At 39.8% G+C, this 15,523-nt stretch overlaps 1 long non-coding RNA gene across 1 annotated transcript; it reads left to right on the forward strand.

Moving 5' to 3' along the window:
• The first annotated feature begins 11,054 nt into the window (after positions 1–11,054).
• Positions 11,055–12,475, forward strand: LOC111857991 (uncharacterized). The gene is made up of 3 exons (XR_002841475.2): positions 11,055–11,169; positions 11,710–11,924; positions 12,024–12,475. It is a non-coding gene; the product is annotated as an uncharacterized lncRNA (long non-coding RNA).
• Positions 12,476–15,523: the final 3,048 nt, after the last annotated feature.

The following is a 15,523-nucleotide window of genomic DNA, read 5'->3' on the forward strand; positions in this document are numbered from 1 at the left end:
ACAGCTTCCTGGCATAGCTAGGACCATGGCAGGTCACCCACACATTTAATCTGTACTTTCCAGGCTTATTGGGCAAATACTCCCAGAAAGGACAGGGACCTACAAGATGTGGAACTGGAACACTTCTTTCCCAATTGGCTTCACTATTTTCCAGTACAGAAGCCCATTTTTCAGCTGTAACCTCTCCCCTTCTTGCTGAAGGTGGGAGGTCTCTGGATGTGTGCTCTGAAGAGTGCAAGGCCACTTTCCTGCTTTGATTTCTTATTGCACCCTTCCACCTGCTTTACTTGAGCGTAATGCACCTAGCTGATCCACACCACAATTTGGGGGGTCTGGACATACACTCACCCTTTTGCAGAGGGTCTTTATGCCAGATGGCAGTATCCTGTCCTGGGTATGACATTAAACTGCATCCAGCCTGCAAGTGGTTCTCCAACTTGCAGGGAAATAAATTTTTCTGAGGGTTGGTGATGGGACTGGCACTCTAGCCACCGAAAAACATCTCACAACTGCTCGATATAAGTAAGCACGATACTCTTCAGCTCTCCACGGGAGTATCCCTGCTGCAGCCGCCCACAGGAAGGCTGCATGCACCATGAAGTGGATGGGGGAAAGTCTTCAGGAGCCTCATCCCTGGATGAGTCGAAACCGTTGGAGAGCTAATAGGGTCAGGCCTGTTGGGGATAGGGGCTGGTGTGGTGCTGAGGTGTCGCCTGCTGCATGGCGGCACTTGGGTCCCAGTTTGAGGTGACCCATACAAGTGGGCGCCTGGAATGTCTTATCTCTCTGGCAAGATGACCATCTTCCTCTGCTGTCGGGGGAACTTCGTAAAGTCTTCCTTTTGGTGGCAGCACTCTCTGACGTACACAGACCGGGGAGTGGTCAGATCTCTGGAGGTGGGTATACCTACTTTTGGTCTGGTCGGTCTGATGACTGCCATACTCAAGGAGTAGCGGTTGCCGTAGCAGATCGGCTCCTTCCGATAGTGTCTGATGCCACTCCTTTCAACGAGCATATTATGAGACTCAGGCTGAGGCACTCCTTGGTTCTCTTGTCTGTTGTCTCAGTGTACACTCCGACTGTGGTGAGTGATGTCTCGTTGAGGGAGACATTTTACTTGTAACTTCGCTTGGTGGTTGAAGGGTGGCCACGAGATGACACTCCTCTGGTCATGGGTGACTTCAATGCGACCACTGGCACTGACAGGGCTGGCTACAAGAATTGTGTTGGTCCCCATGGGTCTGGAGACCTTGGTGAAAGTGGCTCCATGTTCCTTGACTTCACGAAACGTTAGGGACTGCAAGTCGCTGGATATTGGTTCCAACGTCGCATCATTGGACCGGGTACTCCAATACTGGTGGTGCGCGAAGGAGATCGATCACATCCTCGTGGGCAGACACTGGAGGCTCCTGCAGAACTGCAGTGTCTACAGAAGTGCTCAGTTTGTGAATTCTGACCGCAGACTTGTTGCTACTCTGAAGATTCAGCTTAGATCCAGTAGGCTACCACCTACTAGGAGAACGAGGCTGGACTTAGCCAGACTCCAAGATCAAGCTGTTTCTGATGAGTTTGCATGCAAGTTGTTTGAAGAAACTACTTCCCTAAAATGTTAGGGAAGTGTTGGAATTAACCCTCAATGGGTCCTTGTCAGAAAGTTACGTTCCAGGTCCTTGGGGTTCAAGTTGCACCCCTATCCATTGGCATATATAATTCAATGGTACCAAGCTCAAATTCAATTAACTAAAGTTAAGATACATTTATTAGTTAACTGCATGATGCTTGCACAGCTTACGCAGTGAGATAGTGCAGTTAAAGGGGTTGCGGCAGTGGGGGGGCAGCAGAGGGGACTGGTCATATAATGCACATTCCGACTGTATCCTCTTGCAGAATGTGTCGAAGAGCTTCAGCTGTGGAATACCTAGCCATGGTGTTATATCTTTTCTAACAGTTGAAATGTAAACAAAACAAAATGGCTGACTTTTTTTAATATCCGAAAATGTTCTAGAATATAATAACATAAAAAATTATAGTAGCAATTATCACTAATTAACTGAATTTGTCGATCATATCAATGTCATAAATTAACCCTAAAAAGGGTTATGTAATAGCAACTGGACTTTGTTTTTCATAGAAGACGTTTTGCACTCCATCCAGAGTGCTTTCTCAATTCTGACTGACTGGCATAGCAGGTTGATGAACCCTGTGGAATCCTCAAGTTGTTAGCACTAGATGGCCACCTGTGGGTTGTTGTTGTTCCTCCTGGCTTTCATGTGTTTCACTGATACCACCTGAGGCCGAGCGTGAACGACTTTGGAAGCGTCTTGGCAAAGTTGAAAGAACTGCATTGTAGGTGGACCGGGAGGATGACTGGTTCAAATGAACGACCATCGTTGAACAGAGGAGGTGGCCTAAGACGTCTATCACCTACCTACAATGCAGTTCTTTCAACTTTGCCCAGACGCTTCCACAGTCGTTCACGCTCAGCCTCAGGTGGTATCAGTGAAACACATGAAAGCCAGGGGGAACAACAACAACCCACAGGTGACCATCTAGTGCTAACGACTTGAGGATTCTACAGGGTTCATCAACCTGCTATGCCAACCAGTCAGTCAGAATTGAGAAAGCACTCTGGATGGAGTGCAACACTTCTTCTATGAAAAACAAAGTCCAGTTGCTATTGCATAACCCTTTTTTAGGATAACCATGACCTGGATAACTGAGAATCTCCACAGATATCTGTCATAAATTAAGTTTTTTTTGGGGTGCATTTTGCACCCCCGAAGAAAGTATGCCAGCGATAATTGACGTCAACACTTTTTCTATCATTTTCTGCATGACCGTATGTAAAACTGGTGCACTTACAATGTCCTAGAGGATAACTGCTGTAATTTTAATAACAACATGGTAGTAGCAATAGAAATGGGCAGGGGGTGCAGAACGCACCCCAAGGAACCATTGAGGGTTAAGTTTAAGTTAGTTTCTCAGACTAAACATTGTTATTAAAACAAAGATATTTTTTCAGTTACTATATTTTTGAAATCATAGATCTTAGTTACAATTACATTGAACTTTGGATTATCCATCATATGAAACAAAATTCCAGAAAATATTCCACACATATAGCATACAGAAAAATTGGAATTTGCCACCAATGTTCCAGATTTGTGCCAAAACTGATTAATGCACCAAAACACACAAAAACAAGCAACTGTTCTTCTGTCTGTCATCTCACCATTCTCCATGAAAAATCAACTCCAAGAGTGATGATAGTAATGCCTCCATATCTGCACGGGATTTGTTCCAAAGCCCACCATCAACACCTATGATAAAATTTAATCACACGCAATAAGACACAAAATTTACTAATAATTAAAGCAAAACAATTATTAAAGAGGGGGTTACTCTTGTTCCAATAGAAGAACAGAAGAAGCATCGAGCATAGCAAAGGATATACAGCATGTACAAAATGTACAATGTTGTAACGCTGTCCAATTCACTGCTCAACTAAAGGGTGCTATTCCACTGCACCAGGTACTGTACTTTTGGTACTTCAAGAAAGTACCAAAATTACAGTACATCAAGGTGTTGGTTTTCCACTTGTGTAAAAACTAGTACTGGGGTCGAATGACATCACAACGCTTGGTGGGATATTTTGAACTGAATTTGTAGTAGGACTGGACGATGTGAAAAATTAATACCAACATCACATGTTATGCACAATTCTTACATCACTAATCAGCTAGATTAAGATCAGGCTTTTTCTTACCTTCAATTTGGTATGGATATTGTAGTGCAGGGTATTTAATTCTTCCTAATACTTTTTTACTCTGTCATAGGGATTTTAATGATTATTCCTGTACTACCCCGATCGTCCGCTCCTTCTGTGTGCCACGCCCCCCTCATTAACCTCGTGTGGGATCCCCGTGTGATCAGCTGTTTCTGGTTGTTGTCATTAGTCCACTGTATTTAGTCCGCGTTTCAGTTTGTTTCGCTAGTCTGGTCATTGTATTGTCACTCTGCATTTGTTGCCTGTTCCTCGCTACCCTTCCAATAAATCCCTCATTTCCCCAATCCTCTGTATCTCTGCTCCTGCTTCCCTGGTTTGATGTATGACAATTCTTTTTCAAGATTATGTAGTATCAGTTTAAAAATCTGTTTAAAGTTTACCTTCATTGCTTTGCATGAGCACTGCGATAATAATCATTTTCATCCTTGCTGCTTAAATCATTCTAGAGAGGTTTGTGAGAAATATAAAAAAAAAAATCATAAATATCGCAAAATTATATTGCCATATTTGAAAAATTTCCAATACTGTGCTGTCATAGTATATTTGTCATGACCTGCACATACGATCCTTCCGTGTGTCACGCCCCCCTCGTTACCTCATGTGAATTCCTAATTGTTCTCAGCTGTTCTGCGTTTCCATCCCTTAGTCCTGTGTATTTAAGTCCACGTCAGAGTTTGTATCCTCAGTTCCGTCATTGTATTGTTATGCGCGTTATCCCTGTATGCCTCTTCGTTCGCCCATTAAATCCCTTTTTGCCCCAGCCTTGATGTCCTTTGCCTGCTTCCCTGGTCTGAGCTCAGTGGATCATATTATTATATAAAATATTTTATTTCTTGTTATGCTATCCTGATCTTGTATCTGTTCTTCCGATTAGACTGCAATTAAAGCTTGAGTCACTATTATTACAAATTTTTAGAATTTTTTCTTATATCTGTTATATACGGTGGCCCTGAAGTGCAAATCACATCAACAAATTGCTAAACACAACAACAAAATTGAGAAACACAAAAACAAAACTGAGAAGCACAAAAACAAAATTGAGAAGCACAAAAACAAATTGAGAAACATAAAAACAAAATTGAGAAGCACAAAAACAAATTAAGAATCACAAAAACAAAATTCAGAAGCACAAAAACAAATTGAGAAACACAAAAACAAAATTGAGAAGCACAAAAACAAAACTGAGAAGCATAATAAAAGGTTTTGGTATTTATTGATGTATTAGCCTAGCGTTAGCTGTTTCCGTACCATAGCAGACCAGAGGGATGTTCCACGAAGCGAGCTCAGAAAATCGAGGCTCATTTGAAAATGCACGCAGCTGTCAAAATGACTGCTCAAGACCTTTCTAGTAGTGAAGGTTTGAGGGCAGTTCTAGTGTTAAACAAACCTCGCAGCTAGGGTGTCACGGACCAGACTTGTCCACAAGCATATTGCATAGTGAATGAGCTGAAAGACTGCAGGTAAGCCTCGTTCCTGGAACCGAATTTGGGGCAATCGAGCCGGGATTTTCAGAGTAGGGCTGGGCGATATGACTGAAAACTGTATCACGATATGAGTGTTTCATATCGGTCGATATCGATAATTATTGACATTTTTTATGACCCGTTTAAAATAAAGACCAGGAGAAAAATATATTACATTTAAACATTTTTATTTTAAACATGTCAACAACGATGGAAAATAAAGTGTTTTTAAAATATGTGCAGTGTTTTGTAAACATAAATAAAACTGATGTAGACTGAGATACAGTAACATTGTTTGAAATATAAAACCTGCAGAAATATGAAAAAGTAACTTCAAGTTATTCTTACTCTAATCATACTTGAAGTTGAACTATTCAAGTATATTTTCAGTCCAGGTTTTGTGCTAGGAAAAGACACACATGCAAACACTAACGAGGAAGACGCGATACGTAGGGAGCCGGAACCCGGAAGTGCGCCGTAAACACAGAGAGGAAAGAGAGAAGGGGAAAAAAAGACACGGCAGACTCGAAACGAAACACGGGATACGCGAAAAACCGGACAACATGACACATACAAACCGAAACTTAATATTCAGGAGACGGGGGGCGAGCGGCGTTAGGGAAGGGCGAGGCGACCGTCACAGTGATTCACAAAAAACTGGCAGAACTTCCATAAAGCAGTTGTTTTGCTGTGCTACGACCATTTATGACAGCTGCGTTTCCGGCACGGATCCAAACTAGCTTCGCAACCTCTGTTTTCTTCCGACGAAGAATAAAAAATATCGAACGTTTTATCGAACACATTTTTTATTGATATCGATCACGTGTCTATCGCGATACATATCGTAATCGTTTTATCGCCCAGCCCTATTTCAGAGTGAGCCTGGCTTTTGGGATTAGCTTGCTTCGTGGAACAGCCCTCTGAGCATTTCCACAACTGAAACGATAATAAATTAGTTCATTTATTATGTTTGGCTAACTTTAGGAACTAACACTATTATGTGTCTATACATTAAAACTTACTGGTGTAGAATTGTATTGGTCAATAGTATCAGTTGCATTGTCATTCCTTGGTAGAAATTTTCTAGTGAAATTATTCAGTGTTGTCCTTATTTGCGTGTTGTGTGGACAATGGAATGTCACGTGAATGAATGTCTTTAATGTGTGACATTGTAGTACATTTTTCCTTTGTTTCCCTTTAGCATCACAGACTACCTCAAACTGCCCGACTCCAACCTTCAGCACCTTCCTAGAATACAGAAAAAAGAAAAATGAAGAGAGGCAAAAGTTTTCTGAAGGGAGGAAGGGCTTAAAGAAAAAGGAAAAAAGAAAGGTTCAGGTAGTTTGGCTAGCTCAGTCTGAAAACAAGTTGAGGTAAATTTTCTAATGACATTCTTTTGTTATTCCTTAGGGGAGTTGTGTAAAAAATGTTCAGTGTAGTAAAGCTATCCAGAATAAGAATAATTGTTTACGAGTAATTGTACATTTAGGTTGTCAGGAAGATCCCTCTTTTGCAGTTAATAAATGATCTATCTAAAATGTAAATCAACAATGGATTAATGATTTTACTATCAATATTGCCAACTGTTTATATCTAAATCAACAGAATAAAAGTTCAAGTTTGAATAGATCCGCTTAGAGTCATATTAGTATCTACTTGGCCCATTGTTCATGTCTTTTTCCTTACAGATAAATGTCGGCTTGATGACCATTAAAAAGGGTGGTTTGAAGCCACACCGTGGAAAAACTATTTTCCTAACAACAGACCCTGACGCTACTGCCACAAGTCTGCTCAATCAAGCTGTTAAAAAAATGAAGGACTTTAACAAAGATCTAAAAGATGGACCTTTCCTTCTTCTATATCTGGATGGCACTGAGGTCATTACTGTCCCTGGAACACAAGACCATTTACACTTGAGGCTTATAAGGCTGAAGTTGGCAAGCCTTATCAAAGAATCACTGTTTTCATCTGCTTGAAGAGTGACTTTGAAGATTGTAAGCTGCTAATGTTTGTTTGGATTTTGACACACATTCCCTTAGTTTCAACAACTGCTAATTTTGAAATTGTGAAATGATAACATTACGCATAAAGCACCCAAGTCAATAGCATACCTACATTAAAATGGTGAATGGCCTGTATTTGATATAGCACCTTCTAGGGTTCTACAACCCCCCCAAGACACTTCACAACAAAACCAGTCATTCACCCACACACATTCACACACTGCTGGTGATTAGCTACAATGTGGACACAGCTGTCCTGGGACTCACTGACTGAAGCAAGGCTGCTGTACACAGATGCCACCTATCCCTCCCACTACCACCACCTGGCATGGAGGGTGAAGTGTCTTGCCCAAGGACACAACGATTGCGACAGACTGAGCAGGGCTCAAACCTGCAACCTTTCGATTACAGGGCGGGCTTTTAACTCCTCTGCCACCATTGCTCCCTAATTTAGCTTGTATATGTTATGTTTCTTCCTGGAAACATGAAATTCAGCCATTTTTGGATCTACTGAGTCATGAGTTTTCAATGCTCACTTTATGCCTTTCGTATTAATCTATTATTGATGATCAAATAAAGCTTCATACATTAGTATGAATTTAGTTAGCTTAGCTTGATTTGTTTTCATGTTTTGTTGTTGGAGAAAACTCAGACTTGTCTGACTCTGACCCAGAGATTGCTATTAAAAGGCCCTCTGAGTTTGATCTTGCTGATACACTGGTAAGTACAATTAAATTTTTTTTATAGATTTTTCTTGTTGTTTAGCCACCACCATCTGCCTCAGTTCAGTAAAACAGTTAATAGTTATATGTGAAATACATTTTGTGTGCGTGCTCGCGTGTGTGCGTGCGTGTGTTTGTTTGTTTATTTGTTTGTTTATTTCAGCCATGGGAACTTCAACATGAAAGCAGTCCTTTACACAAAGCGGCAGAATATGAGTAAGTGATATTTTAAGAGCATGTAATCTTTTACTGTTTTTTGCCTACACTTTGTATTAATGAGATATACACTTTTGTCATTCATACTGTATGTGGTTTTTGGAACATGGACTACATAATACTTGTATTGCTTGTTTGTTAATCAAGATGCTTAAATATTTTCAAAGTGTCGACTAATATTTTCACAGTACACAACAATAATGCTTTTCTTTGTTCTCTAAGGAAGGGTGCTGGGGATCTTGTGCTTGCTAATGAAGTACAACAGGTAAAAAACTATTTTATTAGTAAAACAGTGCAGCAGACAATCTCCACCGCCTTTACTTTGCAATTAGATAACGATTCACTGTTTGCTTATTACATTCATTGTTATTATACAATGCATTTCACATCCTCAATTTTCATACTATCAATAGATTATAACATCCACCCCTTAAAGGTACAATAAGTCATACATGAAATAATCACAAAGCAGTCTAATGTCTCAATCATGCTGGAAGGAAGGTTACATTGAAACTAACTGTGTATGACTCTTCTTTGTCATCTAGAATCTTCTGGCGCTGATCCGTAGCCATGAAACTCATGGAAGGGGAGGAGGGAGAGTCACTCGTTTGTTTATAAAGATAGTCTGCAGTACACAAATTTGACCACAGGATGTTCTTCTGATTTCATTCTTACTTATTGTACCTTTAGATAATCTATTGGGATAGGGAACCTAAGGTACATCCATCTACTTCCGGACCATGGGTCCCCTACTGCCAAAAAAATAGGAGTCTATGAGCCGATAAAAATTATTTTCTGATCCCGTTTGATGTGCGCCATGGATTTAAAATATGATGTCCGTGAAGTATATAAACACATTTTGATGCCAAAAAAGTGCTTAAGCGACAGGCGGCAAAGGTTATTTTAGGTTTTGTGTGAAAAGACGTGGCGAACTATAAATGTTCGTCTCACAAAATTGACATCATCGAACCAGACACAGAGAAGAGGAAAAGCTTAGTTTTGTTTAGCGAGCTTCGAATCCTTCTTCCAGGATGATGTGGAGAAAACCACTATAAATCTGGCCATGTGATAATTAGCAGCTACGCTGGGGGAGAAAAGCTTCTGAGGCGACGTCATATTTGCGACATCTGATTTGTAGTCATTTTAATGACGAATTTTTACAAGCTAACAAATCTCAAATTACATTACAGACATAGTCGAAACACAATTATTTATTATTTAAATTGAAGTACAACATATGTGTGATTCAGAGAGTAAGGCAAAGCAGACCAGAAAATAACTTTTATAGCTCCATTCACTTCCATTCATTTTTCTTTTGTTCAGGGACCCATGAGCAGACCAGAAGGGGAGGAGACTTAGGCTCCCTATATTAAAATAATTATCAATTGGTCAAATATGAATTTTCAGTCATACTCATTTCTGTATTTTCAGGTCATAGATTTGGAAGAAGAAAACGATACAGGCACTACTGAATGCCTCACTGTCGAGAGCTCCCGTTACAGGTGCATTGTGTCTTGAGTAATTATTCCAGAGGGTTGCACAAAATATATACACACAATTATTATAAATGTATGTAGTTTGACTCTTTTACATTAGATTCTTTAGAAAAAAAATAGTAGAATCGTTATATATATATATATATATAAAACTGGAACTGCATGTTTATGCATTTGTCTTTTTGCATCTACACTTTGTGTACATGTTTTCACTCTGCAGAAACTACACACAGCTGTTTGAACCGATTGTGATTGATGATGAAGATCCTACTCCTAACGAAGCCGAAAATGAGCCCCCAGAAGAACCTGTGTTAGTAATTTAAACATTTGAATCCAATTAACCGCCATCTTGTTCTGTACAAGACATCATGCAATCATGAGAGAAGTATATACACTTTTAAAAAATAAGTTTCCCTTTTTTTTAGAGACACCAATTTGCAGGCACATGAAATTATTGCAAATTTGGCACTGGAACTTGACCACAAGAAGGTCAGCAGGTTCAATATAACAAGGTCAGATGTATGGGATGGAGCTGTTCGAGGATTTCGACGCAGCACATACTCTGACAACTACGACATGTTCATCAAGTTTAATGATGATGCTGGCAGCTTTGAAGAAGGTTTGGATACAGGTGGCCCGAGGCGTGAATTCCTCACACTTCTTATGGGCAGTCTGAGAAATCGCCCCATCTTTGATGGACCTCCAGAGAGCTGTTATCTTGTATATAATTCAAGAGGTGGATGTTTTCTCCGTAATTATTACAATGGAAATTTTAATAAAAATTGGCTTATTTTTTTCATTAGCATATTTAATAGCAATTAACCATGATAATTATGTGCCCTGTATAACAGCTGCCAGGCAAGATGAGTATTTTTTAGCAGGAAAGATGATCGCTGTATCCATTGTGCATGGGGGACCAGCACCACATTGCCTCTCGAAGAACCTGGTGAACCACATCACAGGGAATCAGAGTTTCAGCGCCACTGTAGAAGATGTGCAAGATGAGGAGATCACAAAAGTTCTACATCAGGTAGAAAATTACCTAGGCTCAGGGAATGGGTTTACTTAGAAGACACTTGGGGCCAGTTTAAAAGATTTAATCAGGATAAAAGTTACCCGGGTTGGATCATATCTTGAAAGTAGGTTCAAAAGTAAAAGTTGATTCTGTAATCTGAAAGGACAGATTTCCACCTCCCAACAACACAAGTGAAATAACAAATTGATTATTTTTTTAATCCAATGTTTGAATGAATCGTAAAAGTAGTGAAAATTATATTTTTGTTTTTCTTACAGTAAACCTTTTTTTTTATAGGTCCTGAAAGCTGAATCAGAGGAGTCTTTGCAGAATCTTATTTTGCAAAACAGCGCAAACTTCCAAACTGCTGGATGCCTCAGAAACGTCAAGCCTTTTGAGAAACAAGCATTTGTGGAGGAGTACCTCAGATGGTACATCCTTGAAAGAAACCAAAGTGTCATTCAACGGTAAACTCATTACTCCTTTTAAATTCAGGATGGCCAGTTGCTCATAACAGCAGCCACTGACATTTTCAGACCTTCAGATGTATATGAAAAAACTGATTCAGTAGCATCCGTGTGATCTGATGAACAACAAGTTAATCCCTGAGCCACTGTCGCACGCTATTAACCTTTTGACACTAGAACTCTAATTTAGTATACATTTATTGTTCACAATGACCCATAATAATCAGTCATGCAACATGATTAATTTTTCAGTTATTTATAAAAAGAGGTGATCCCTTGTTTGACACACTTGTTTATTCCAGTGTGAAAGCACTATTTTTTTTTAAATGCTGAAATCCCAATGAGCTCTTCTTTTTTTGCTGTCACAGTTAATTTCTGAGCACTATGAATTGTTTTTGTGTATGAGTGATTCTATGCATTTGAAATCTGTCCAAATTTATAATGAAAGATCTAGTAGGTAAAGACATTTAAACACAATTTAGAAGACTGCAATAGTTATAGCTATAAACCAATTATTAGTTATTTGTCTATCCTTTGCAGATTTAAAGATGGACTGGAAAGTCTGAATTTTTTAAGTGCACTGCAACAACATTCCAGTGTGCTGGCCCCACTCCTATGCTTCTCTGCCAAGGCCCTGACTGCTTCAGAACTGGAGAGCATGTTCAGACCAGATCTCAGCCCAGCAGGAAGCAACAGGCGGCATAAGGAGGTCCTAACACTTGGCTTTTGGGCAGATTATCTCCTTGAATCTGAAGGTTTGAATGGCCGTTTTTATTTGTTTATAGATTTATGAAAGGAGAGGTAAGGAAATTAATTTTCTGTAATGTACTACAGTGTTTACTTTCTTCTTTCAGAGAAGGCAACAGCAGTGTGTCTGGAAGATTTGATGATGTTTGCCACAGGGCTGACGGCAGTTCCACCGGCAGGAATGACACCACCACCATGCATCCAGTTTTTAAGTGATTCGCCTTTTCCAGTTGCAAACACCTGTGCAAATACTCTGAAGCTACCCATCTGTGACTCATACAGCATCTTTAAGGCCAACATGGACTTTGGAATTCAAAATGCTCCAGGATTTGGATGTTCTTAAATCAGCAAGGTCATCAAGTTACAGTTACTGAGTTACCCTGTTAGGTTCAGCTGCCGTTGGCACACTACTTAACACATTCATGTGACAAGCAACTTCCATATTGTTAAACATTTAGTTGTTTTAGTTGTTTTTTCTGAATATTGTGTATGTTGGAAAAGTGACAGAAATGCTGGACACTATTTATAAATGGTTTTATTAAAGAAAATTTTAAATGTTTCCTTGTGGTTAAATGTTAATATTTAAATCCATGCCAGTTGCTGTATATTATGAACAATATTATATTCAATTTAGCAGGAGGGAAAGGAAACACTACTAACATTAAAAACTGAAGGAAAAACAGAAGGGCTGGAGCACTCAAGTAAGTCCAAAGATTTTATTAGGTGCAAAAAAGGAAAGAAACTAACGTTTCGACACCGTGTGTGTCTTCGTCAGAGTAACTCTGACAAATGTCATTACAAACTGAAGTTCAGTTAGTTGGTATCTAAAACCCAGCTATGTCCTTCAGGGCCAAATACAGTTCTGTGGCCGATTCCCAGTCTTGTGGCTGCTGCAGTGTGTTTTGTTGTACAGCCTGTTGTAAATATTCCTCAATGTTTGGATCACCACACAATCCAACCGGTAGCCCCTCCTCGGGAAACGCATCCAGTTCCCTCTCCTCAACAGCAAATCCACAGTCTCTTGAACCATATCTGCAAAATGAAAATAGAACAGTGAAGGATTTTTTGCTGACAATATGGAACTATATAAATCAATGCATGCAGTGACATGTTATAAACTGCTGTATCATACTTATGTGTAAAATTATGAATATATATTAACCAACTTAAGCAATAACAACACCTCGCATTTAGTTTGATGCAAAAGGTTAATTCATTTTGTTAAGAACTCAAATACCTGTGAGGCAAGAGATAGAGTTCATTTGGAATCCCCCCTGGACACGATGCAAGTCTGCTTGGCCGGATCCTGTGTTTGTTTCAGAGGTCTTTGCATTCATCCAGGTCTTTCTGTAGAACCCCTCTGAAGCAGAATCTCAGCAAGCATTGGTGTTCGTGGCTTCCATTTAAGTTTCCAGAGTCTCTTAGGTCTCCAAACAAGTCCATCCAAAACTGAGACCTGGGTATATAATTAATATTTAAGAATCAATTTAGCTTTGTTCTTGGTCATTTTATAGTGTTTGTTACATTTTGGTCCCATTTAAAACATGCCACAAATGGATGTCAAACAAAGTAATGCATATTAGTTTTCCATAAATATTGTAGCGACCCTGCAGTAATGTTCTTGTTAAAAATGCTGTATTCTTTTCACTCTGTTCTGTGTGTTGATTGTGAGGAGTGGAGAGAGAGTTTGGTCTGAGTTTTTCATTTTGTATTGGCGTCGTTAAATCTAGGCAGGCATGCTCATTTCGGCACAACAGCTGACAGTGACCATTTTGAGTTCCTGCAATAAAGTGACGGCTGTTAACGTCTATCTCATCCAACTTTTCAACACGTCCAGCAAGACGCTACTCTATTTTCTTAAATGCATGTAAAAAAAACCGATCTGATCAGCTTTCACTGTAGCTTACACCTACCAGACACAAATGTACCCACCTTCCTCTTCTGAAATAAGACCACCATGACTCGATGCGCTGATTCCCAGTAGATGATCCGTGACTGTGGCTTGACGATCCAGCATAATAGTCCGTGTGCTCATGACGGAGGGTACACTGTATTGCTGCCATAGTCCCATTCTCAGTCCCGAAGTCTGTTCGTAATCTCATTGGTATCACACCAAGACTCTTTACACAGTTTATATAATTGTGAGCTATAACAGCCGGGTTGTTTGTTGCTCCACACACAAGCCACATCAGTCTTCTTGAAAAGCCATCTATACATCCTGACAGGGCCAAGCCAAAGGGTTTCAGTTTATCATAGCCATCTACATGCCATATGTAATTGGGCCCCATGGAGTGATACGTGCGTCTTGTGAACCTCCTTCGAGTTCTCAAAGCGATTCCTTGAGGATTTAGTTGTCTCAACAGCCTCATAACTACATCACGCTTGACACGCAGCTTGTGTTTTTGTTTGAGAACTTGCCACATGGTCCGATAACCAAACAATTGTCCTGGTCCTCGAAGCTCGGACAAAATGGCACGCCTCACCTCAGGAAGTGGAAAGTAGTTGCCTCGTCTGTACAGTCCAGATTCTTTTAAATGCGTTTTCAGTGTACGCAGACTAATTGAAATGTCATGATTACACTTGAGCATATCCAGTATCACCTCGTATGTATGTCCTGAATCAAAATATTCTCGAATAGCGACAGCTATGTTTGGGTCACCGCTAATGTTCATGTTTGAAAAAATGCGCTACAGGCAGAGTAACTTCCGGTTCCAAAGACGAACAGCGCGGTCGTCCAATCAGTGATGTCTCCTGTTGCCGACTGGTACCTACCCTTTCCGGTTTTCTTAATGTAATTGTGCTTCTCAATTTGTTTTTGTGATTCTTCTTTTGTTTTTGTGCTTCTCAGTTTTGTTTTTGTGCTTCTCAATTTTGTTTTTGTGCTTCTTAATTTGATTTTGTGCTTCTCAGTTTTGTTTTTGTGCTTCTCAATTTTGTTTTTGTGATTCTTAATTTGTTTTTCTGCTTCTCAATTTTGTTTTTGTGCTTCTTAATTTGATTTTGTGATTCTCCATTTGTTTTTATGCTTCTCAATTTTGTTTTTGTGCTTCTCAATTTTGTTGTTGTGTTTAGCAATTTGTTGGTGTGATTTGCACTTCAGGGCCACCGTAGTTATATCAGGTGTTACTCAGCTACCTGAAGCTGCCCAGTGCTCTTCAGTTAGCAAAGGTCTACATGCACCACCCACACTGCCGCCCTTCAGGCACTGCAAGAGAAATATGGCCAACCCAGACAGCTAGTCCAGTCAGAGATGGGCGCCATCATGAACACCCCAGCACTTAACCCCCTGGGGCCTGAGGCCTTTTTTCCACTTTCGAGGTAGTCTGACATGCCTTGACATTTTAAAATATTTCACCTATCTAAAAAACATTTATCCCAAAGTGATACATTTGCTTTTATTCAGCACAAACTCAGCACCAATAATCTGACACCTCTTAGAATGTTATTATTCTATGTTTTGTTAAAATCAACTTTAAACATATACTTTTCAAAAACCTATTTTCAGACATGCTGAGAAATTGTAAAAAATCACATTATAGACATTTCTAGGTAAGACTTTTGAGCTCTGAAGCTTATAGACACAGGGGTTTGCTACACATAGGTGAAA

This window comes from Paramormyrops kingsleyae, chromosome 24 (assembly GCF_048594095.1).
Source record: "Paramormyrops kingsleyae isolate MSU_618 chromosome 24, PKINGS_0.4, whole genome shotgun sequence".
NCBI classification, from domain to species: domain Eukaryota; kingdom Metazoa; phylum Chordata; class Actinopteri; order Osteoglossiformes; family Mormyridae; genus Paramormyrops; species Paramormyrops kingsleyae.